Source organism: Echeneis naucrates, chromosome 2, assembly GCF_900963305.1.
Source record: "Echeneis naucrates chromosome 2, fEcheNa1.1, whole genome shotgun sequence".
In the NCBI taxonomy this organism is placed as follows: Eukaryota; Metazoa; Chordata; class Actinopteri; order Carangiformes; family Echeneidae; genus Echeneis; species Echeneis naucrates.
This window is the reverse complement of record NC_042512.1, coordinates 3,728,103-3,750,028: the sequence shown is the minus strand read 5'-3', so window position 1 is coordinate 3,750,028 and position 21,926 is coordinate 3,728,103. Positions and strand designations below refer to the sequence as shown.

General features: G+C 41.9%; 1 protein-coding gene, 1 long non-coding RNA gene and 17 other non-coding genes across 19 annotated transcripts in view; 13 read left to right on the top strand and 6 right to left on the bottom strand.

Annotated features, from left to right (window-relative positions):
- The window catches only part of LOC115057438 (NLR family CARD domain-containing protein 3-like), a 217,258-nt gene that overhangs the window by 114,269 nt on the left and 81,063 nt on the right, over nucleotides 1-21,926 (top strand). The window lies entirely within an intron of this gene.
- LOC115053242 (uncharacterized) lies at nucleotides 2,326-3,009 on the bottom strand. The gene is made up of 3 exons (XR_003841437.1): nucleotides 2,948-3,009; nucleotides 2,500-2,667; nucleotides 2,326-2,377 (listed from the first exon to the last, which is right to left on the bottom strand). It is a non-coding gene; the product is annotated as an uncharacterized LOC115053242 (long non-coding RNA).
- On the top strand, nucleotides 7,226-7,416 carry LOC115058427 (U2 spliceosomal RNA). Its single transcript, XR_003842084.1, has one exon. It is a non-coding gene; the product is annotated as a U2 spliceosomal RNA (small nuclear RNA).
- On the bottom strand, nucleotides 7,869-7,941 carry trnam-cau (transfer RNA methionine (anticodon CAU)). Its single transcript has one exon. It is a non-coding gene; the product is annotated as a tRNA-Met (tRNA).
- Nucleotides 10,505-10,586, bottom strand: trnas-aga (transfer RNA serine (anticodon AGA)). Its single transcript has one exon. It is a non-coding gene; the product is annotated as a tRNA-Ser (tRNA).
- Nucleotides 11,370-11,441, top strand: trnaw-cca (transfer RNA tryptophan (anticodon CCA)). Its single transcript has one exon. It is a non-coding gene; the product is annotated as a tRNA-Trp (tRNA).
- LOC115058416 (U2 spliceosomal RNA) lies at nucleotides 12,207-12,397 on the top strand. The gene has a single exon (XR_003842083.1). It is a non-coding gene; the product is annotated as a U2 spliceosomal RNA (small nuclear RNA).
- On the bottom strand, nucleotides 12,838-12,909 carry trnac-gca (transfer RNA cysteine (anticodon GCA)). Its single transcript has one exon. It is a non-coding gene; the product is annotated as a tRNA-Cys (tRNA).
- Nucleotides 14,406-14,477, top strand: trnaa-ugc (transfer RNA alanine (anticodon UGC)). Its single transcript has one exon. It is a non-coding gene; the product is annotated as a tRNA-Ala (tRNA).
- On the top strand, nucleotides 14,789-14,882 carry trnai-uau (transfer RNA isoleucine (anticodon UAU)). The gene is made up of 2 exons: nucleotides 14,789-14,826; nucleotides 14,847-14,882. It is a non-coding gene; the product is annotated as a tRNA-Ile (tRNA).
- trnam-cau (transfer RNA methionine (anticodon CAU)) lies at nucleotides 15,712-15,783 on the bottom strand. Its single transcript has one exon. It is a non-coding gene; the product is annotated as a tRNA-Met (tRNA).
- trnas-gcu (transfer RNA serine (anticodon GCU)) lies at nucleotides 16,061-16,142 on the top strand. Its single transcript has one exon. It is a non-coding gene; the product is annotated as a tRNA-Ser (tRNA).
- trnai-uau (transfer RNA isoleucine (anticodon UAU)) lies at nucleotides 16,582-16,655 on the bottom strand. Its single transcript has one exon. It is a non-coding gene; the product is annotated as a tRNA-Ile (tRNA).
- On the top strand, nucleotides 17,789-17,860 carry trnap-agg (transfer RNA proline (anticodon AGG)). The gene has a single exon. It is a non-coding gene; the product is annotated as a tRNA-Pro (tRNA).
- On the top strand, nucleotides 18,837-18,908 carry trnag-ucc (transfer RNA glycine (anticodon UCC)). The gene has a single exon. It is a non-coding gene; the product is annotated as a tRNA-Gly (tRNA).
- trnam-cau (transfer RNA methionine (anticodon CAU)) lies at nucleotides 19,353-19,424 on the top strand. The gene has a single exon. It is a non-coding gene; the product is annotated as a tRNA-Met (tRNA).
- On the top strand, nucleotides 20,041-20,122 carry trnal-aag (transfer RNA leucine (anticodon AAG)). Its single transcript has one exon. It is a non-coding gene; the product is annotated as a tRNA-Leu (tRNA).
- Nucleotides 20,841-20,914, top strand: trnat-cgu (transfer RNA threonine (anticodon CGU)). The gene has a single exon. It is a non-coding gene; the product is annotated as a tRNA-Thr (tRNA).
- Nucleotides 21,517-21,590, top strand: trnan-guu (transfer RNA asparagine (anticodon GUU)). The gene has a single exon. It is a non-coding gene; the product is annotated as a tRNA-Asn (tRNA).

The window sequence follows — 21,926 nt, the reverse complement described above, 5'->3', positions numbered from 1 at the left end:
CACTCAGATGGACGAAGCAGAAGACCTTGTCCTTGTACAGCCCTGTCTCCTCTTTGAAGATCTGTGTGAACACTCCTGAGTAAACTGATGCTGCTCTGATATCGATGTCACACTCTGTCAGGTCTGATTCATAGAAGATCAGGTTTCCTTTCTGCAGCTGCTCAAAAGCCACTTTTCCCAGAGACTCAATCATCTTCCTGGTCTCTGGACTCCAGTGTGGATCTGACTCAGCTCCTCCATCGTACTTGACCTTCTTCAGTTTGCACTGAACCACCAGGAAGTGGATGTACATCTCAGTCAGGGTCTTGGGCAGCTCTCCTCCCTCTCTGGTCTTCAACACCTCCTCCAGAACTGTAGCAGTGATCCAGCAGAAGACTGGGATGTGGCACATGATGTGGAGGCTTCGTGAGGTCTTGATCTGGGAGATGATCCTGCTGGCCTGCTCCTCATGTCTGAACCTCTTCCTGAAGTATTCCTCCTTCTGGGGGTCATTGAACCCTCTGACCTCTGTCACCATGTCAACACACTGAGGAGGGATCTGATTGGCTGCTGCAGGTCGTGTGGTTATCCAGAGGCGAGCAGAGGGAAGCAGTTTCCCCCTGATGAGGTTTGTCAGCAGCACGTCCACTGAGGTGGACTCTGTAGGATCAGTCAGGACCTCAGTGTTGTGGAAGTCCAGAGGAAGTCGACACTCATCCAGACCGTCAAAGATGAACACAACCTGGAAGTGATCAAAGCTGCACATTGCTGCTTCTTTGGTTTCAGTGAAGAAGAGATGAACAAGTTCCACCAAGCTGAACTTCTTCTCTTTCAGCACATTCAGCTCTCTGAAGGTGAAGGGGAATGTGAACTCTATGTCCTGGTTGGCTTTGTCTTCAGCCCAGTCCAGAGTGAACTTCTGTGTTAAGACGGTTTTCCCAATGCCAGCCACTCCCTTTGTCATCACTGTTCTGATTGGTTGGTCTCTTCCAGGTGGGGGTTTAAAGATGTCTTCTTGTCTGATGGTTGTTTCTGCTCTGTCCTGTTTCCTGGATGCTGTTTCAATCTGTCTGACCTCATGTTCCTCATTGACCTCTCCAGTCCCTCCCTCTGTGATGTAGAGCTCTGTGTAGATCTGATTCAGAAGGGTTGGCTTTCCTGCTTTAGAGATCCCCTCAAACACACACTGGAACTTCTTCTTCAGGCCAGATTTGAGTTTACGCTGACAAACTGGCACAGTAAATTCTGAATGGGCAAAATACAAATAAATTACAAGGTTGATATTTACTTCTAAGGAATAAGAATATTCTAATTTTTCTCTCCGTCTTCTCAGACTTTAGTAAATGTCTAATTGATCCATCATGTTAAATCCTCTTACTGCTCTGCAGACAGTCAGCCAGCTCCTCCTGCTTCATCCTCCTCAGGAAGTTCACTGTGATCTTCAGAAATGCCTCTCTACTCCTCCTCTGCTCTTCATCCGCCTCATCATCCTCATTCTTGATGAATTGTGGGTAATCTGGACTCAGACTCTTTTTGATTTTCTTCAGCTCGTTCTTCACAAAACAGACGATGTTCTCCTCCAGCAGCTGGAACACAATAACATCCTGTGTAAAGTTCACTCTCAGTATAAACTGATGGATCAAAGCATCAGATCATCAGTCAGCAGAGTTCAACTTTAGCTGCTGCTGTATCATCTGCTGCCACGTCTCTTTCCAGAGCTACACAGAAAGATTCAGACCTGCTGACTTCACTAAACTAACTTCACTGGTGTAACTTACTAAGTTTGACTTTAGATTCTGACAACACAGAGATCCTGATCATCACATGAAGACCAAACTGATACAGCCCTTCAAAACATCAACTTAGGAAGTGAAAATTCAGGGTATTAACTGTGACTGTGGCTGAAGATGGATCAGACCACCTGAACTAGTTCACTGATGAATTATTCCATCTTTAAACCCTGTAGAGACAGAGTCCATGGAGGTCCAGGACTGAATCTGATTAACTTTGGTCTTTGTTATTAAGTCACAGCTCAAATTATCTGGAAAACAACTAAATAAACTTTTATTTAAGATTCACTGTAGATGAAGAAGAAGGAGCAGAAATGTTTTGTAAAAGTCTCCAACAGACCATATTCATACAGAACATATCTGTTGAGGCTGATGGATTATTGCTCTGTGGTGAACTACAACTCCCAGTCCTCTCCCACTCTCTCCCACCCCAAACCTGTTCAATCCCAATTCAACTCCTGTCTGTCACAGAGTAAAGCTCTACTGGTCTAAAGAGTGCAGCTTCAAACTCAAGTCTTTGTTGGTGTCTGTTGTAGTCACTGGATGAACATTTACACACCATAAATATGGAGTCCAGGTCTGTGTGATGATGTTTGTCAGACTGAACTCTGAGGAGAAAAGACACAAACACACAGTTTGTTCCAGGAGTTTTCTATCAACACCAGAGAAACTGATAGACAAACTTTGATACCTTTAATGAGTCAAACAACAACAAATGATCAGCTTTTACCTTTTTTCTTTGATAAAGTCATCCATAGACCCGTCACTCTTCATGGACACACAGCTGGATACAGCAGACTGTTGTCCATCTTTAAAGTAAATAGGATGATCCATAGACCAATTACTCTTCATGGACACACAGCTCAGTTCAGGAGAATCTGGTCTTGACTTCTGGTTGCTAGTAGAAACAGAGCTGACAGTAAAATAATCAACAACCAAGAAACTGAGCAGAAACTGATTAGATTAAATTAAAATACTCAAATTTTCATTTGTATAGCCACAAATGATCCAGAATAATGTGTTGTGTGATTTCTTTTTCAGTTTAATTAAATTTACATATCACTTTGACAGTTTGAATGTCTTTTGACGACCATGAAGAATTTTGTTAATTTAACTTAAAAGTGCAATAATAATAATAATAATAATAATAATAATAACTCCACATCTCCTCATCTCACCTCTGAGCTTTGGTCTGACTCTCATGTTCCCCACACAGAGTGGTTTTAGAGGGAGGGGCTCCCTCCTCTCTGTCCTCACACTGATTCATAGCTGAGCCTCCACCTGCTGGAAAAGTTACACAATCATCAACAAAACAATGTCACTCTGAGCTCAACTGACAGATGGAGCAACCATTTATGTACATTGGTTTAGTATCATGAGTCTGAGGACAATATCATGTGATAAAGAACAAAATGAGGAAATTAATACCACAAATAAATGTCCAGCGGCTCCAGTCACCTAACTATTTGTTCTTTTTGTTTTTGCTACATCAACATTAAACTGTTTTTGTGTTCCCTGTTTTTGTGGTTTCACTGTTAAAAAAATCTGCAGGACTGAGACAATGTTTTCAGGAGACACAGACTTGATTATTAAATGTATTAAATCGGTGTCTTCATGGCTGAAGGTGATAAACAATAAAAATTATTTCCCTGAAAAATGACTTGGTTTGTCTTTGATCTGAAACCATGTGTGAACATTTCACATTAAATCAATCACAGTGTGGATAAATACCATCAAACTGCTTTTGCTGAACAAAACTGGTCAAATTAAAGTGCTGCCTTTATTTCTCATTCTTTCTGTTTGTATTGGAGGAAAAATGAACCAGGAAACTAAGTCAACCAAAGCTCAGAGTCTTCTCAGCTAGTCGACCAGGTCTGAGGAAGCTTCCAACAATAAACTTGGTTACAACCTATCTGCTGCCAAAAGTAACATGAAAATCAAAGATAAAAGTGATCCTGTTCAAAACATTTAATAGATTCTCACCTGTTGAACTCCCTTCAGGTCCATTTACACACAGAGATTTGTGTACTCAGGAAACGTGTCACTGCTTGTTCTTTCTCATCAGTCTTGTCCCGTGTTTGATGTGAGGAAAAGTCACTTCCTCAACACTGAACCAATTTTCTTCCTCAAAATAGGAATCAGTCATGTGATGAACTTCTACACTGTCCAATAGTTAGAGAGAACTGAGTTCTTTGTCATCTTTAAACAGGGAGTTTGGATCAGAGATCCTTGTTTTCTTCCTTTCTAGAGAATCACACTGAAAATCTGATGGAGCTCAACTTCACATTTAACCATTTGTTCAAATCTACATCAAGATATTAGACAGCATTTGAAAAGGAAAAGGGACACAGACACTCCATGGACATGATCGAGTGTTTAAGTGTAACACTTGTACAATGATAATAACTTTCACCCAGGTACCAGTGATTATATTGTACAACCACTGTAAAAACAGAAGATAGAGACAGTCTTGGATGAGTATCATCTTTCTGTGCTGCTATGCTGACCGTCTTGGGCTTTACAACTGAGCTTGCTTCCTGCTACAACAAGACTACAGCGCCAAATAATCCAATAACCAATAATGAAATCATTACTATCCTACAGTTTACAAATAATGCAACTATTACAGTTCTGCAGTTAAACAAATAATGTACTGATTACTGTTCTACAGTTAAAACTGTATTTATTTGTATAACTCGTTTAAACTAAGGATACTAACCATTTGTTGCATTAACGAGTTTACACAGCATTTGTGTACCTGATAAACTGCTCCTATTACTTCTTTAACACAGTGATTCTCAACCGGGGGTCCGCAGACCCCTAGTGGTCTGTGGTGTGATTGCAAGGGGTCCGTGAAAAGGGGTCCATGAAAATAAATCTCTTAAAAAGATCCTATGACATTTATTGTTTAAGTTAATCCGTGAGGCTGTTGATACAAAGTTAACAGTATCTGCATCCCTTTCAAGTTATGAGGGCATGAGACTTAATTATAGACTTAATGCTATATGATAATTATATGATATTCATTGAGGTTTCATACTTTATGCTTTTGTTCTTGAAGAGTGCATAAAAAAACTGTTTTATGACATTCATATTTATGAAAATTACTTATTACAATATCTGGATGCTCAAGTTCAGGAGATGCTGCATAAATGTTTTCTTACATATTTCTGGAAATGGCATACTTTGTTACCTTATGCCTAGAAGCTGCATAAGTATGATTTTTTTTTTTTTGTTGTTGTTGTTGTTCTGGAAGTTGCTATAGAAAGCTCATATTTGCCTCAAAGAGTGAATACATGCAATTTAAAATGCAGTTTCTCCTGTTTCTATCAAACTGGGTCCTCAGGGTCGATCTAAAACATGCAGGGGGTCCAGGACCCCAGAAAGGTTGAGAACCACTGGTTTAACATATCAGCTACTGAACATAGTATTTAGCTGCAACATGTATTTAACTGTTTATAGTGGCTGCTTCCTGTTTACAAACCTCTGAACTTATTATTTATTCACATGATAACGATAAAAGTACAAAGTAAGGGAACTAGCATTACCCGCTACAGCGGGCACGACATGCTGTATTAGCAGCTGAGGCTAGCAGTAGTTAGCTGCCTTATTTACGGACGTTAACTACATTGTAAACACACACCACAACTGAAGAAATAAACTTAATATAACTGTATGAGGCGCTTTTGCACTTTGCTCACCTGTAGAACAGAAACAGAGACGGTCTTGGGCGAGTTTCGGCCTTCTGTGCTGCTTCCTGCTACAACAGGACTCCAGCGGCCGTCCGCCTCATTACAAAGCCGAGACTGACACCTTCTGACGCAAATGGGTGCTGATCTACAGTTACCTCAGGTGAAGGTGAGTGTTTTATCAGGGACACAGAGCGTTTTAAACTATATTAATGAGAAAAAATAATGCTGGGGGGGCAAATTAATTATGAAATGATTCTGGACATAATCTGAACGAATAAAACGTCCAGGGTGCCGCACTGTTCTTACACACTGGATATTCCTTCACTGTCCCATCATGAGATTTGACTTTGGCTGGAAAATGTCAGGAGTTTTTCAGCAGCACTGATTTACAGGAAAACAGGGAGAATGTCATTTATCACTTTCTCCAGTAATGTGTACAGTTTTCACTGTGCTGCTCCTGAATCAGTGATGCTGTTGAATGTGTGTCGTCCCGCCCGGATGAAAGTGACACAATCAAATTGTGAACTGGAATTGGTTACATTTTTGTATTTTTTTTTTCAAACATTGGACAACTTCCTCGCTAATTCACAAATACAAATATAAAATGCACTTTAATTATTTTATTTGCTTCAAAAATGTCAAAAGTATAAGCTTCAATGTGAATCATCTTGCTTTTATATGATTAGAATTTTGCAATGATTTGCACATAAACCAGGGTTAGGGTTCAGAGCCAGCTTTCTCTGTGTTGTTCTCTTTATACTCTTGTCTGTCATGACAATACAGAATCGTTGTGTTTTGATAAGCTGTTAACTGGCAGAGTGCGGCTGCTTTACTCTGGTCCAGACAGGGACTTCCAACATTTATGCCAGGTTTTCTCCTAAAACATAAAACTGAGTTAAAAACTAAATTGCCTATAATATCATTATAAATATGACACGGGAAATGATAATCACAATGTTTAAACCGACAAATTTACTTTTAGGTCTTGGCAATAATTTAGTGGAAGTGTGACGTAGTCACCAGATTTTCTCTGGTCTGGGGAGTATTGCTTGCTGAAAGTGGTGACGTCATTTAGTGCGTCTGCATTCCTCCGATTCTGAGTAAATCGCAGTGTTACATTTGTCCTGTGTTACTTTGTACCGGCTCTCCCCAACGTGTTACTGCCATGTTAAAGCTGAAATAAGTTCATTGATGCTTTAAAATCATAGCGGTACTGATGATAATCCCGTTAGCCGGTCTATGACGTTTTCCATTGTATGTTAGCATTAAGCTAATATTGGGTTAAAGTATTTTTAATGCTATTTTAAATATATGAGTGTTCAGTGATTTGTGGTTTTATTCTGTGGATGACAAGGTTACTCTTTCATTTTATTATTCTCACTTTCGGTCGAAAAAAGCCGAGTCCAGTCGAGGAGAGCCGAATCTTCAGAGAATCCGTGCAGACAGGGGGGTTATTTTGATGGACACACCATGAGGCCAATCACATGAGAGGACAAACTGATGTTTTCACAATAATATTCAGCTGGTAAATTGACATAGATATGAAGTTTTACAGGTGACCAAGAAGAGACGTTTTCTTTGCTCTACAACGTAACTTTGTGAAAATAACATGTCTGTGGTTGTTCTCTGATCCCTCCTTCGTTTCTTCATGTCTTCTGTTTGTGTCTCTCTCTCGGAGTGATGTTGTTACTGAAGCCGACTCTGACCCCTCACTGAGCGGGTCGGTGCGGAGAAACACTCCGTTACCTCCGACAGCTGAGCGGTATCGCTTCTCGGCCTTTTGGCTAAGATCAAGTGTAGTATCTGTTCTTATCAGTTTAATATCTGATACGTCCCCTACCCGGGGACCATATATTAAATAGATTTTTGGAACAGGGAGATGGAATAGGGGCTTGCTCCGTCCACTCCACGCATCGACCTGGTATTGCAGTATCTCCAGGAACGGTGCACTCCCTCTGTGTGTTCAATACAAGTCCTGTTCAGCTCAACATCAGTTTAATGTTGCTGATTTCATCAGGTTATATTCTGCTGACCAGACTGAATCAATAAAGTTTTGTTTCCACAAGTCATGTTTAAATGTTGGTTGTATTTTGCATTTGTCAGCTGAATCCACAGAGTGACTGAAATGATGAAGTAAATCCAGGAAAGGAAAAACATTTGGCTCTGAATCTCAATGTAGATTTGAACAAAGAGCTCCAGCTGAAGAAAACAATGCTGTCTGTTTCCAGATGATGAAGAACTCAGTTCTCAGTTGATGCTCAGTTATCTCCATCTAGTGGACAGATGGTAGAAGTTGATTCCTGAAAAGAGGAAGTGACTTTTCCTCAGATCAAATTTCTTCTCTTCACTTGTTTCCGCATTTGAGGTTTAAACCCAACCACTAAACTCTCATTATTAACTAAAGCTGTGCCCCGTGTGAGGCTCGAACTCACGACCTTCAGATTATGAGACTGACGCGCTGCCTACTACGCCAACGAGGCCTGGAACAAGCAGAGCACCCAAAGGACCCCGGGCACGTCAGGGGCACCCAGCACAGCACAGACTAACCTCAGGGGAACAGACCGTTGCCAAAAGGAACATCATCAAAATCAAAAACGTGGCAACTTTCATAAATCTAACCTGCAGGGATTATCACAACGTTCACAAGAACCAACAACAACCCAAATCAAATGTTTTTATTATTTTTGTTTTTGTATATTTTATTGTATTTTACGTTGCATATGTTTACTTGTGTTGGTCTGTAGCAGCAGGGTGGCAGTGGGGGTTAGAAATTACGGGGAAAAGAAAAGACAGAGGGACACTTGTTACTGTAAATTACTGTGATTCTCTCAAATAAAAATATGTTTAAAACAAACAAACAAACCAAATCAATTAAACGGCTTTGCTTTGTCATGACACCGTGTTTCCCACACAGGTTCAAACACAAGCTCCTCCTTTGTTCTTCTGCTGAGTGAGACGGAGCTCTGATGTCACTCCTCAGTAAGGAAAGTTGCTAGTGGCTGTCCTAAAAGTCAATAGAATTCAGTTCATTTTATTTGATAATTGTTTATTCATTATTCTTTTTTTTAAATGGCTGATGGTCTACAGACGTCTCCCATGACACTGGAGCCTCAAGCCAGCACCTTTGACCCACATCAAATCATGGACCTGTTGTTCCATCAGGTAATGGTTAGCACTCTGGACTTTGAATCCAATCTAGACTATGTAGTCTGTAGTTAATAATGAGAATTTAGTTACCAGTTACCAGTTACCAGTAAAAGAGATTTACAAAATTCACTTGCTGAAAAAAATCCCCAAAACTGTCAAAGAAATGCAGCACTTGGACCGTCAGATTTAGGAGGGCAGATCTAGAAATTGAAATACTGCAGGTGGGTGCAGGTCACAGGTGAATTATGTCAACTATTGGAGCTGTAACAGATTGGTTTCAGACATTTATGTGACACACAGTCAGGCCATGTCCTCTGTGTCTCTGCAGTTTTACAGACGCAAAACAAAACATGATAATGCTGCCTGTCCTGCTGATATCAAAGCTAGCATTAACTTTTCTGTTTCCTCACCAGAGACTGGCAGCTGGACACACGTGTCAGGATGGCTCAGTGGTCTGAGGTAACAGACTCAAGATCTTTCCTGCACAAATGGGCCTTGAACATGAAAGACTCATGGTTTCATTATTTCATAGATCAGTGTCACCTATCACTGCTGTGGAGTCTATAATGTGAACCACTAAAGGGAAGAAGCTGCTCAGATTAAAAGTCTGATGCTCTACCAACTGAGCGACTCAGGCTTCTGATTAGCCTGAATGACAAACATTCTCATGTTTGGGATGTTCCTGGATTTGAGTTGAATGAGTGTAAATTCTCTCTGATTTTAACACACGTTCACACATCCACCTCTATTCAGACATGGAGTTTACATATTGTTTGGAATTCTAATGTGAATGTCACAAGCAGCATTTTTTTTATTATTAATGTTAAGACCCAGAAAGCAGCATATTTGATTGATTGTTGTACCAACCTGAAGATGATCAGTGTTTATAGCTCATAACCTGATCACAGATCAATAATCAGCCATTGGAAGACACTCTGAAACTTTCTTCTGCAGTCAGAACTCATCCACCTTCAGACTGGACATCTTCTGACTGTAGAACTGGAGCTTTTTATACATCTCACTGCAGCACAATAAAGTCCTCTGTGAGTATTGTGTGTCCCACAGTGTACATGACATCTGAGCAGCAATACTTCCACCTGCTGGAGATTTATTGTTACTACAGCTGTAAAATAAATCTATCAGAACATGAACTCAGTCTGTAGAATCCAGAAGATTAATGACACACTTTGTCCTGCTGTTATGGCATCAAATCCAACTTTAGGTTTTCTATATATTAAACTAATGGGCACTGTTGGGGATCAAACAGAAAAGGACAGAGGTATGAAACAAGATTTTTCTTTTTTTTTAAGTAACAGAAAAAATGTCAGAACAAAGAACAATTTACATAATTCTGAAATAAAACATAAAAAAATGAAAAAAACAGACCCTGTTTAAGAAACGTTAACTAAGCATAAGGAGACTGAAGCTTAAACATTAATGAACAGAACATACTGACTCATAAATGGCACACTGTAATGTACAACATTTCCTGTAATAGAATATGCACAACTTGCTGGAACTGTTGTTCCATCAGGTAATGGTTAGCACTCTGGACTTTGAATCCAATCTAGACTATGTAGATATGTAGAAGACTCTGTGGCGCAATGGTTGCGTGTTCAAATCACGTCAGGATCAGATCATCTATTGTCTGCACTGTTTGTAAGCACACAGCTGAAATAACTTCTCATTATTGCTTCCATGATCTGGAACTGGAAACAAAGGTCTGTCCCATGCCTGCCCTGATAATGCTAACTGATCACCAGTGAGTGCTCTCATCCTTTTAGATGAGTCTGAACAACAGCACTCAGCTGTGTCATATTTTAAGGCTGTGCAGATTACAGAGATTCTCAAATATGCTTGGGAACATGTGAAACTTGGTCCATGAAAACAACTAACCGTTGTTGGCAGGATTTGAACCTGCGCGGGGAAACCCCAATGGATTTCTAGTCCATGGCCTTAACCACTCGGCCACAACAACCACGCACAGCAACGCTCCCAGCACAGCTTCCAACTCTTTTTCCCAGAGTTCATCGAGGGAATTATACTGGAGATGACAAACCTGGAGGGGAAGCGTGTGTTTGGGGACATCTGGAGAGAATTGGACCTGGTAGACCTCCAAACCTACCTGGGAGGTAATCCAGACAAACCAGGTTCAGTCCAAATAGTTCCAGCTTTGTTGTTGCTTCTGTCAGCAGAACTCAAAGGTATCTGGCAGGACCATGATTGTCTTTTGAGCTTCATTAACAGAGTGCACCCTACTGTGGAGGTCATGACAAAAAAGTGGGAGGAGTCTTTGATCTCTTTGATGTCATTAGAACCTTTGTGACATCACAGAATCAGCATCTCCTTTGATGGTTACTTTGATATTGCATTTCCTCATATGTATAGAGTGGACAAAACCAGTTTGTTTCCATTTTCCAAGGACGGTGAACCTGACTGACGAACTCCCATCAACACCGGTGTGTTGAGGGGCCCTTGCTGGCGGTCTGTTCCCCTGAGGTTAGTCTGTGTTGTGCAGGGTGCGTAATTCGCAAATTCGCAAATTCGAACACAGCACGTCTCTCAGTGGGCTCCAAAAGACCACTGAGCCATCCTGACATGTGTGTCCAGCTGCCAGTCTCTGATGAGGAACTGCAAAAAATCCTCCAAAAAATTGACAAAAAACACAGACCGTTATGTGTATTTCCTTCTTCAAATCTTTATTTTGGTCATTTAATATGTTTTGCTGCGTTTCAACTCCTACAGTTGTGCACTTCTGAGAGACTCTGTGGCGCAATGGTAGTGCGTCTGACTCCAGATCAGAAGGTTGTGTGTTCAACTCACGTCAGGGTCAGGTCATCTGTTTGCACTTTTGGTAAACACTCACAGACTCTGTGGTGCAACAGGACGTGTTTTGACACGATACATTGATCCGATTCTGAGTGTTACATTTGTCCCGTCTTACTTTAGTAACACTGCCATGTTTGAGTCGAAATAAATTCAGTGACTCTTTAAAATGATCGCGGTACGGATGCTAATCCCGTTAGCTGGTCTATGGAGTTTTCTATTGTATGTTAGCATGAAACGGACATAACGGACTTTATGTTAAGATAAAATGATGGCAGTAATGCTGGATTAAAATAACTTTGAATGCAATTTTAAATATCTGGATGTTCAGTCATTTGTGCTTTTATTCTGTGGATAACAAAGATATTCTTTCATTTTATTATTCTCTCTTTCGGTCGAAAAAAGTCGAGTCGAGTCGAGGAGAGCCGAATCTTCAGAGAATCCGTGCAGACAGGGGGGTTATTTTGATGGACACACCATGAGGCCAATCACATGAGAGGACAAACTGATGTTTTCACAATAATATTCAGCTGGTAAATTGACATAGATATGAAGTTTTACAGGTGACCAAGAAGAGACGTTTTCTTTGCTCTACAACGTAACTTTGTGAAAATAACATGTCTGTGGTTGTTTTCTGATCCCTCCTTCGTTTCTTCATGTCTTCTGTTTGTGTCTCTCTCTCGGAGTGATGTTGTTACTGAAGCCGACTCTGACCCCTCACTGAGCGGGTCGGTGCGGAGAAACACTCCGTTACCTCCGACAGCTGAGCGGTATCGCTTCTCGGCCTTTTGGCTAAGATCAAGTGTAGTATCTGTTCTTATCAGTTTAATATCTGATACGTCCCCTACCCGGGGACCATATATTAAATAGATTTTTGGAACAGGGAGATGGAATAGGGGCTTGCTCCGTCCACTCCACGCATCGACCTGGTATTGCAGTATCTCCAGGAACGGTGCACTCCCTCTGTGTGTTCAATACAAGTCCTGTTCAGCTCAACATCACCTTAAACACATGATGTTGTCTTCATGTGTGTAACGCAGAGTGTACAGAGTGTTCATGTTCAGTTTATGGTTTTAGAATCAGTGATGCATTCATGTAGAAACATCAGTTTAATGTGAGTATTGTGTGTCCAACAGTGTACATGACATCTGAGCAGCAATACTTCCACCTGCTGGAGATTTATTGTTACTACAGCTGTAAAATAAATCTATCAGAACATGAACTCAGTCTGTAGAATCCAGAAGATTAATGACACACTTTGTCCTGCTGTTATGGAATCAAATCCTACTTTAGGTTTTCTATATTTTAAACTAATGGGCACTATTGGGAACAAACAGAAAAAGACAAAGGCAAGATTTTTCATTGAGATTGCGTATGAAAGCATGTAGTTTCATGGTGGTGGCAGGGGGCACCCAGATTTGAACTGGGGACCTCTTGATCTGCAGTCAAATGCTCTACCACTGAGCTACACCCCCCATAAACACACACAGCCCATCACTGCAGATCAGCAGGTCTGACTGAAAACATACTGTAAAGTATGAACCACAGGGGTCAGACTGAGACTTCTGAAATGTTTCATAAATAGACTGAACAGGTGAGGGCTTTGGGACGGGGCTCACTGCAGCATCTGCTGTTGATAGCTGCAGAGTGATGTGCGCTTTCCTGTCAGTTCCTCCACAAAAGTCTCCATTAAGTCCAGGAACAGTCGCTGAATTTAATTAAAAGGACACAAAGGCCACACTGTTAACACTGATCGAAGATTATGTTACAGCTTCAGCTGGTGTCTTCACTGTGACAAGTGTCTTGTCAGGATACTTCAAGTAACACAGACATCAAACTTCACACAGCTACATGTGGTTCCATGGTGTCATCATGAGCACTCTGGACTCTAAATCTGTCATTCATAACAGTTTTAGATTTAACTAAACTCTTCATGATTGTACCGCACAGCTTGGACAACTGGCAGTGTTGGGAGTCAAACCCATGCCTCTGAAGAGACTGGAACCTAAATCCAGCACCTTGGACCGCTCGGCCACACTACTACGTAACTTCACCTGTTTCACTGCAATAATGCCACATGTCTCACATTGTCTAACTTCTCAAAGATACACTGTTACATGGATCAAAGGCAGCAGCTCTTCAGACTCACACATCATTCAAACCTTCAAGGAAGTGACACACTACGTTTGTCTTTGGAGCTTCATTAACAGAGTGCACTCTATTGTGGAGGTCATGAGAAAAAAATGGGAGGAGTCTTTGATCTCTTTGATGTCATTAGAACCTTTGTGACATCACAGAATCAGCATCTCCTTTGATGGTTACTGATGAAACAGGAAAAGGGCAGACCCTGATATAATCTTGTGAACCCACAAGCTTGCCTTTTTTCTTTGTGTTAGACTTTCCTTCCTTAATTGTAGATACCTAACATTCTGCCTAATGCTACACTTACAGTAGTTGAACAGGGGTGCAGATTATTGGACACATTATGTGAAGGGCTCGTCCGGGATTTGAACGCAGGACCTCTCGCACCCGAAGCAAGAATCATACCCCTAAACCAACAAGCCCTTGAGACGGATGTGAGAGGTAGCTGGATCGATGCCCACATTCGTCACAAATCCATGTATGTGGTGTTATTAGCACAACGCTCTAACTTGATGAAGATTTGATACAACCATTTTGTGGACTGAACTTCACATACTTTCACAGCTGCCAAAGTCGTGCGAACAAACTAGCAGACAATCGGTCACCTGCCAAGATAAAAATATATATAATCACGCTGTGCACGTGCAAATAAAAAGCCGTATATGCATCATAATCATGGACCAGTAAAGTTGGTGACAGATAGAACATGATGTTACTTCATCAGTTAAGTTTGGTATATTTCATTAACATTTTGTGAGAGGCAGGATCGCTGGCTCCTCTTCTTCCTATAGTCTGGGGAAAAAAACTGCTAAAGCTACCCCACCATCCAGGGGATGTAGCTCAGTGGGAGAGCGCATGCTTTGCATGTATGAGGCCCCGGGTTCAATCCCCGGCATCTCCACAACTTATCTTGTTTAAAACTTAGACAATTTTTACGATGAGAGCAGAAGAGTATCTTACGAGTATCTCAACAGAGATTTGTTTGGGTGAGCTGGCTCGACAGTTGAAAGCTCCAACCAGAAATAACGAGTATCATGACGTTATCCACTTGGTTTGTCGACCCAGGCTTTCCTCAGCAGGCTCTGTGCATGTCCACATAAAAAAGGGCTGTTTACAGGGACCTTTAGATTTTCAGTCCAACATTCTCCCAACTGAGCCATTTCGGGTGTTACTGTTTGTTTCACAGAACGTGTCAGGAGTAACAAGTCACAGGCTCCAGTGGCGCAATCGGTCAGCGCGCGGTACTTATAAGACAGTAACTTGCGGAGTGATGCCGAGGTTGTGAGTTCAAGCCTCACCTGGAGCAGCTGATTGAGCTTTTGGAAGATTGGTATCTTGTTGCAAAAAGTTAATGAAGCTCAAAACACAAACATAGTCATGCCAGAGTTCTGCCGACAGAAGCAACAACAAAACTGGAACTAATTTTCACTGCTATGCAGATGAGCCCCACAACCTCTCACATGCTAAGCGAGCGGTCTACCATTTGAGCTAATTCCCCTGGGCTGGCATGCAAGCTAAGCTTTGGGAAAAAAAGCAGTGAATAGTTCAAAGGAGGCAGACTGGGTACTCAGCACTAAAACAACATTTGAAATTTGCTTTACTTCCACTGCTAAGGAAAACTAAGGAAAACTAACTAAAACTTAATACTGAAGTTTGTTTTCAAGACTGAAGATCTTCCCTCTTCAGCTAGTGCAGCTTCAGTATGGCATTTTTATGATTGTAATGATGTCATCTTCAAATCCAACAAACTTTGGATCGTGAACAGCTAGCTGTTGCTAAAAAGCCATTAGCAGAGGATGGTTTCGATCCATCGACCTCTGGGTTATGGGCCCAGCACGCAACTTTCTGACGGGCTGTCATTAGTCTTACTAAAGTTTTCTGAGCGTGAAAAGCGGTTAATCACCAAATTTCCTTCTGCTGAACAAAGCTGTAATAAAGGAAGTGATGAGCAGGAACTCCACTGAGAATGAAGCACTGCAGGATGTCTTGTAGCCAACAACAGAAGTGCCACTGCAGCACTCTGCTGCTCAACTCTCAGTATTATAGATATGATAGACAACATTCTCTGTGTTTTCCTGTTAATCAGTGCTGCTGATAAACTCATGTCTCATGATGGGACATCCAGTGTGTATAAACAGCAGAGGATGGTTTCGATCCATCGACCTCTGGGTTATGGGCCCAGCACGCTTCCACTGCGCCACTCTGCTCACTATGTTCAAGTTGCAATGTCCTCTGGAGTTTTGTGTAATTTTTAACCACCACATCCACTTTCTGTCAAAGCGGCTGTGGTGGTTAAAAAGTACTGAGATTTCCACCTGCAGTGTATCAAATGACCACGAGGGGGCATCTTGGAAAATGAAGTCAGATCTTACTGAAGAGCATCAGACTTTTAATCTGAGGATCCAGGGTTCAAGTCCCTGTTCAGGTGCTGCAGCTTCTTCCCAATGCCTGTTTTTTTGTCATCACATGTACCTTTGGGTTCATGACGAGGTGGCCGAGTGGTTAAGGCAATGGACTGCTAATCCATTGTGCTCTGCACGCGTGGGTTGGAATCCCATCCTCGTCGGTGTTCAGCTGGCTTTAGTCTGTCTGAGTTCTGAGAACTCTGAGTGTCTGAGAACTCAGACAGATGTGAAATGTGGTCATTGCCCTTTTTTAACAGGAGACAAACTTTGTTAAGAGTCATGATGGTCACTACACTACAGAAACTGCATGCGCTCATTCATTTGAAGCGAACGTGAGAGTGTGACGTATCCATCTGTGTCGCGTGGGGCATCAATGAAAGGCAGGAAATGCCTTTGATCTCCAGTGATGTCACACAGTCTCGTTGTGGAGTTATTAGTTGTTGATTCTGCAAAAATGGTCCAGTGCGGTGAAATGGTCCATCGAAGTCTAATATCACCGAAACATGTTAACCAGACAGTGTTCAAGGATTTGAGGTTTAAACCACTAAAATCTCATTATTAACTAAAGCTGTGTTTGTTATATCTATAACATTATGCCGAAGGCACTGCTGGGATTTGAACCCAGGATCTCCTGTTTATAAGACAGGTGCTTTGACCAGCTAAGCCACAGCACCACTCTGAAGTACATGTATATGCAGAGGATCTGGTGATGGAACTGTAATGTGTATACTGCAGCTGAGGTTGATGGTAAAGTGGTTTGTTTTAATGTAGGAGTGCAGCGTTTGGATGCTCCAATCAGTCCGAGAAGGGTTTCCACATGTATGGATTCCCCAAGAACCATGAGGGCTGGAAAACGTGGTGTGTGTGCTTGTGTGTGTGTGTGTATACAGATACTAATGCTAATAAAGATAAGTATATGTACCGCAAAGGGCCTCTGATATAATACAGAGATTGTCAATTGAGATTGAGGTCGTGATTTAATCATTTTACTCCTGGAGATACTTTCACTATATATAATCACACTGTGCATCACACTTAGCTCAAATGGTCGCGCGCTTGCTTAGCATGTGAGAGGTAGTGGGATCGATGTCCACAAGACTTCAGCTCTTTGGAGGAGATTACAGCAACAAGTGAACTAAACACAGCAGGTCCCTGAGTGGACTTTGGAGCCTTTTGGTAAACAGGACTGTTGTTGTGTATGGAGCTTTGACTGTTTCCTGAACACATCATAAACTTAAGCAGCTGCTCTCCTGCTCACATGTTGTTCACACCATCACAACATATCGATGGTGGGTTGTTGATTGTTATCATTATGCTGCGTTTCAACTCCTTGATGCTTTGAGCTGCAGAAAGAACAAGAGCAGTCGCACCATACAAGCATTTCAAAATAAAAGCCAATTTAGATTATTTTATTTGTATCTTTAGTTCAGATGTAGCAAAGCGCAACAATGCTGTCAATAAGGATCTTTCCCATTTGGGTTACTTGAAGTGATGGTGGCCACTGATGCAACACTCCGTAGCAGCACCACTCTGATGTACAGGGATGTATTTTGGATCTGAAAATACCCCCAACGTACGTGGCTGACCATCATTACCAAAGTTTCTTTAGCATATAATAAACTGTCACATTAACTGTCACATGAATGTGCTGTGTGTAAATAATGAAAAAAAAAAAAAAAACGCCACAAATGTTCCATCAGTAACCATCAAAGGAGATGCTGATTCTGTGATGTCACAAAGGTTCTAATGACATCAAAGGGATCAAAGACTCCTCCCACTTTTTTGTCATGAACGCTGCAGACAGCATGGCTCGTTGGTCTAGGGGTATGATTCTCGCTTAGGGTGCGAGAGATCCCGGGTTCAAATCCCGGACGAGCCCATCTGTTGCCTTTCAGTCAATAAGGGTGCTAACCGTTCCACTATGGAGCTGTGTGAGGTTTGCTGTCTGGTTGTTAGTTGCAGTATCTTGGCAACTGAAGCAAGATCAATGGTAGTTTTGTGGCTCATGCTGTGCTGAGGAGAAGGGATATTGGTGATTGACTGCTTTTCACAGGAGACAAACTTTGGTAGGAGGGTTAGATGATGGTCACCCACTTACTTTACAATATTTTCAGATCCTCTGTACATCTTGGTACTGCTTTGTACTACTTTTGTGGTGCTGACATAACATGATGTTCTATCTGTCACCATCTTTACTGGTCCATGATTATGATGCATATAATGATCTTCATTTGCACGTGCACAGCGTGATTATATATATTTTTATCTTGGCAGGTGACCAATTGTCTGCTAGTTCACGATGTCCTTAAAGGCAGATATTTAGGATAATTCTAGCAGGAATAGCAGGCTGCAACAGGAAAAGTTCCAGTCAGACCTCTCGCACCCGAAGCGAGAATCATACCCCTAGACCAACGAGCCATTGACAGCAGGACATTTATGGCATTTAAAATGTAGTCAAACGTTTTCTGAGCATTGATCATAAACTACAACATTTAGTATCCTTCCTAACCTATTTTCGCTTCTTGGAGATATTAAATATCTGTCCCAGTGGCCTAATGGAACTAACTGCTTATAAATGTCTCACTGGATCAAAAGCTTTGAGCTACGATAGGCTATGTAATTATTTAAGATTGAACATCTTACATTACTGACATCTGACATTACTGTTTGATAAATTTGGTGACAACTGCACTTTGGGTCCATTTGGAGAACATGGGGGGCTGTGTGACCTCATCACCAGAAATTAAAATGTCTAACATCGATAAAACCGTAGCAGCACAAATAAGAATTTTTACAGCGCAAACAAACGGTACCATTTCGCGTCCATTCGGAGTGGATCCTCACCATTTTTGCATGCAATGGTGGTATAGTGGTGAGCATAGCTGCCTTCCAAGCAGTTGACCCGGGTTCGATTCCCGGCCATTGCAGTTTAACAATTTAACTTGAGATCCTGTAGATCTCATGCCAATGGTGCCCAACTGGTCTACAGACCAGGAGGAGGATGAAACCGTTCTATCTATTCAGCTACAGTTGGTCTGTTGCAGTAGATACACACCCACAACAACACACATTGTTTAACACATTCTAAGACCACAGTGTCCATGACCCTGGTAACTGGCCAGTTATGTTCAGTTTACGCCAAGTTGGTGGGTTCAAGCCCCATACTGGCCACATGCAACCTCTCAAAACTTGATTTCTTCTCTCTCTCCTCTCTGTCTGTATGAAACCCCATAGACTTCAACACACTCTGACTTCATTTTCCAACCAGTGGAGCCGTTATTAGATAGACTGCAGGTGGAAGAGAGAGAAAGTGGATGTGGTGGTTAGAAATTACACAAAACTCCAGAGGACACTGCAAACTGAACATAGTGAGCAGAGTGGCGCAGTGGAAGCGTGCTGGGCCCATAACCCAGAGGTCGATGGATCGAAACCATCCTCTGCTGTTTATACACACTACATGAGATTATCAGCAGCACTGATTAACAGGAAAACATAGAGAACTCTGTCTGTCATATCTATAATATTGATCGTTGTAACCTACAGCTGATGAAAACCCAGAAGTACTTTCTTTCTACAACATCTGACTTTAGCAACAAGGAACTGCTGGGAGACATGAAGACTGTGCAGTTAAGTGACTGGTCAGAGAGAGTGCTGTGTCCTTTTAATGAAACTGTTATGAATTTAACTCAACAACCTTAAACTTTATCAATGAGACACTGAACCCAGGATCTCCTGTTTACTAGACAGGCGCTTTGACCAACTAAGCCACAGCACCACTCTGATGTACAGGGATGTATTTTGGATCTGAAAATACCCCCAACATACGTGGCTGACCATCATGAGTCTGAACAAGGTTTCTTTAGCATATAATGAACTGTCACATTAATATCCTGAATGTGCTGTGTGCAAATGAGTCCTGCCAGATACCTTTGATTTCGGCCGATAGAAGCAACAACAAAACTGGAACTATTTGGACTGAACTGGATTTGAAACCTTCACTGTTGGACTTTGTAGAAGTGGGTGGTGAACATCCAGCATGAATTTAGACATCCACCCAGTGGTAGTGTGGCCGAGCGGTCCAAGGCGCTGGATTAAGGCTCCAGTCTCTTCGGAGGCGTGGGTTCGAATCCCACCACTGCCAGTTTGTTTGTTGTAAATGAAAACTAATCCACTAAGTCAGGCACTTTTCATCTCCCTGTGAACAAAAGTTACAGTGACAGATGATACCAACACCAGCTGGGCTGAAATGAGAAACATCACAGTCAGCCTTTTCAGACCCAGGTAGGTTTGGAGGTCTACTAGGTCCAATTCTCTCCAGATGTCCCCAAACACACACTTCCCCTCCAGGTTTGTCATCTCCAGTATAATTCCCTCAATGAACTCTGGGAAAAAGAGTTGGAACCTGTGCTGGAAGCTCTCCTGACTGAGCTAGCCGGGCTGCTAGAAACTCAAAACATCCTCCAAAAAATCGCCACACAGAATCAGCATCTCCTTTGATGGTTACTGATGGAACAGGAAAAGGTCAGATCCTGATATAATCTTGTGAATCCACAAGTATGCCTTTCTTTGTTTGTGTACCAACAGCCTGAGCTCTGGAACATTTAATTAAAGAATACATTTTGATGACGATTAGAAACGGCTGTTTATTGTTTATCACTTGTTAGGATCCCCGTTAGCTGTCACTGAGGCAGCAGCTACTCTTCCTGGGGTCCAAATGAAAATGCACATCTGCAGTCAAACAGGTTCAGGTAGATGCAGAGTCCTACATTAAAACAAACCTCTTTACCATCAACCTCAACTGCAGTATACACATTACACTTCCATTACCAGATCCTCTGTATATGCATGTACCTCAGAGTGGTGCTGTGGCTTAGCTGGTCAAAGCGCCTGTCTCGTAAACAGGAGATCCTGGGTTCAAATCCCAGCAGTGCCTTATTCATAATGTAAGATGTAGTAGATAGACACTTACACATGGGAAGTGCACATTCTACTGCTGACCTACACCCTCTGCATGGTCTGGCAGCATTAGCTAACCAGATAGTTTCTGAGCTCATTCAACACTGATCTGTCTGATGAAGCCTTTTGGATGAGATGAGGACATTGATGATGCTGCTGAATTTAGGTCACCTGCACTTATGTCAACAGTCAGAGCTCCATACACAATAAGAGTACTGAAGAAAAATACTTTAAACATGAGCTCTGTGTCACATTCATGCAGCTTGTGTAGAAACAGTTCATTCCATCAGAATGAACCTTCACCTGTTAAGGTAACAGTTTGGTAACAGTTGAGGAGGAAACTATCCAGGCTGGAAAATGAGAAGTCATTTCTACTGTGTGCTGTGCTGAAATAGCTCATTTGGGGGAGCGAACAAAAGGACCCACAACAGCTGCTGAAACCCAGGATTGAAACAGGGACCTTTAAATCTTTAATGTAACGCTCTCCCAAACAGGCAGGATCTCTGTGAGACACAAAGGGAGCAACATTTAGGATAATTCCAGCTGGAACAGCAGGCTGTAACAGGAACTGGTCATCATGTCTCTGTGGCGCAATCGGTCAGCGCGTTCGGCTGTTAACTGAAAGGATGGTGGTTCGAGCCCACCCAGGGACGGTCTTTGTTTAATTCACTGGTATTATAGTTCACACGTGGAAGAACGGAGGGTTTTTAAGTTGATGCTCAGTTATCTCCATCTAGTGGACAGATGGTAGAAGTTGATTCCTGAAAAGAGGAAGTGACTTTTCCTCAGATCAAACTGTTGAAGGAGAACGAGCAGCTTCTTCCTCACTGACTCACTCAACCTCTGTCTCCTGGGTTTGGATTTAGGTCTGGGTCTGGGTCTGGGTCTAAGACCAGGTGGGCCTGCTCAGAGTCTCTGTGTTGGATGTGAGCTGCTGAAATCTCTGAACACCATGACACAGATAATATCAGTCTGATGTGTCATCTGTA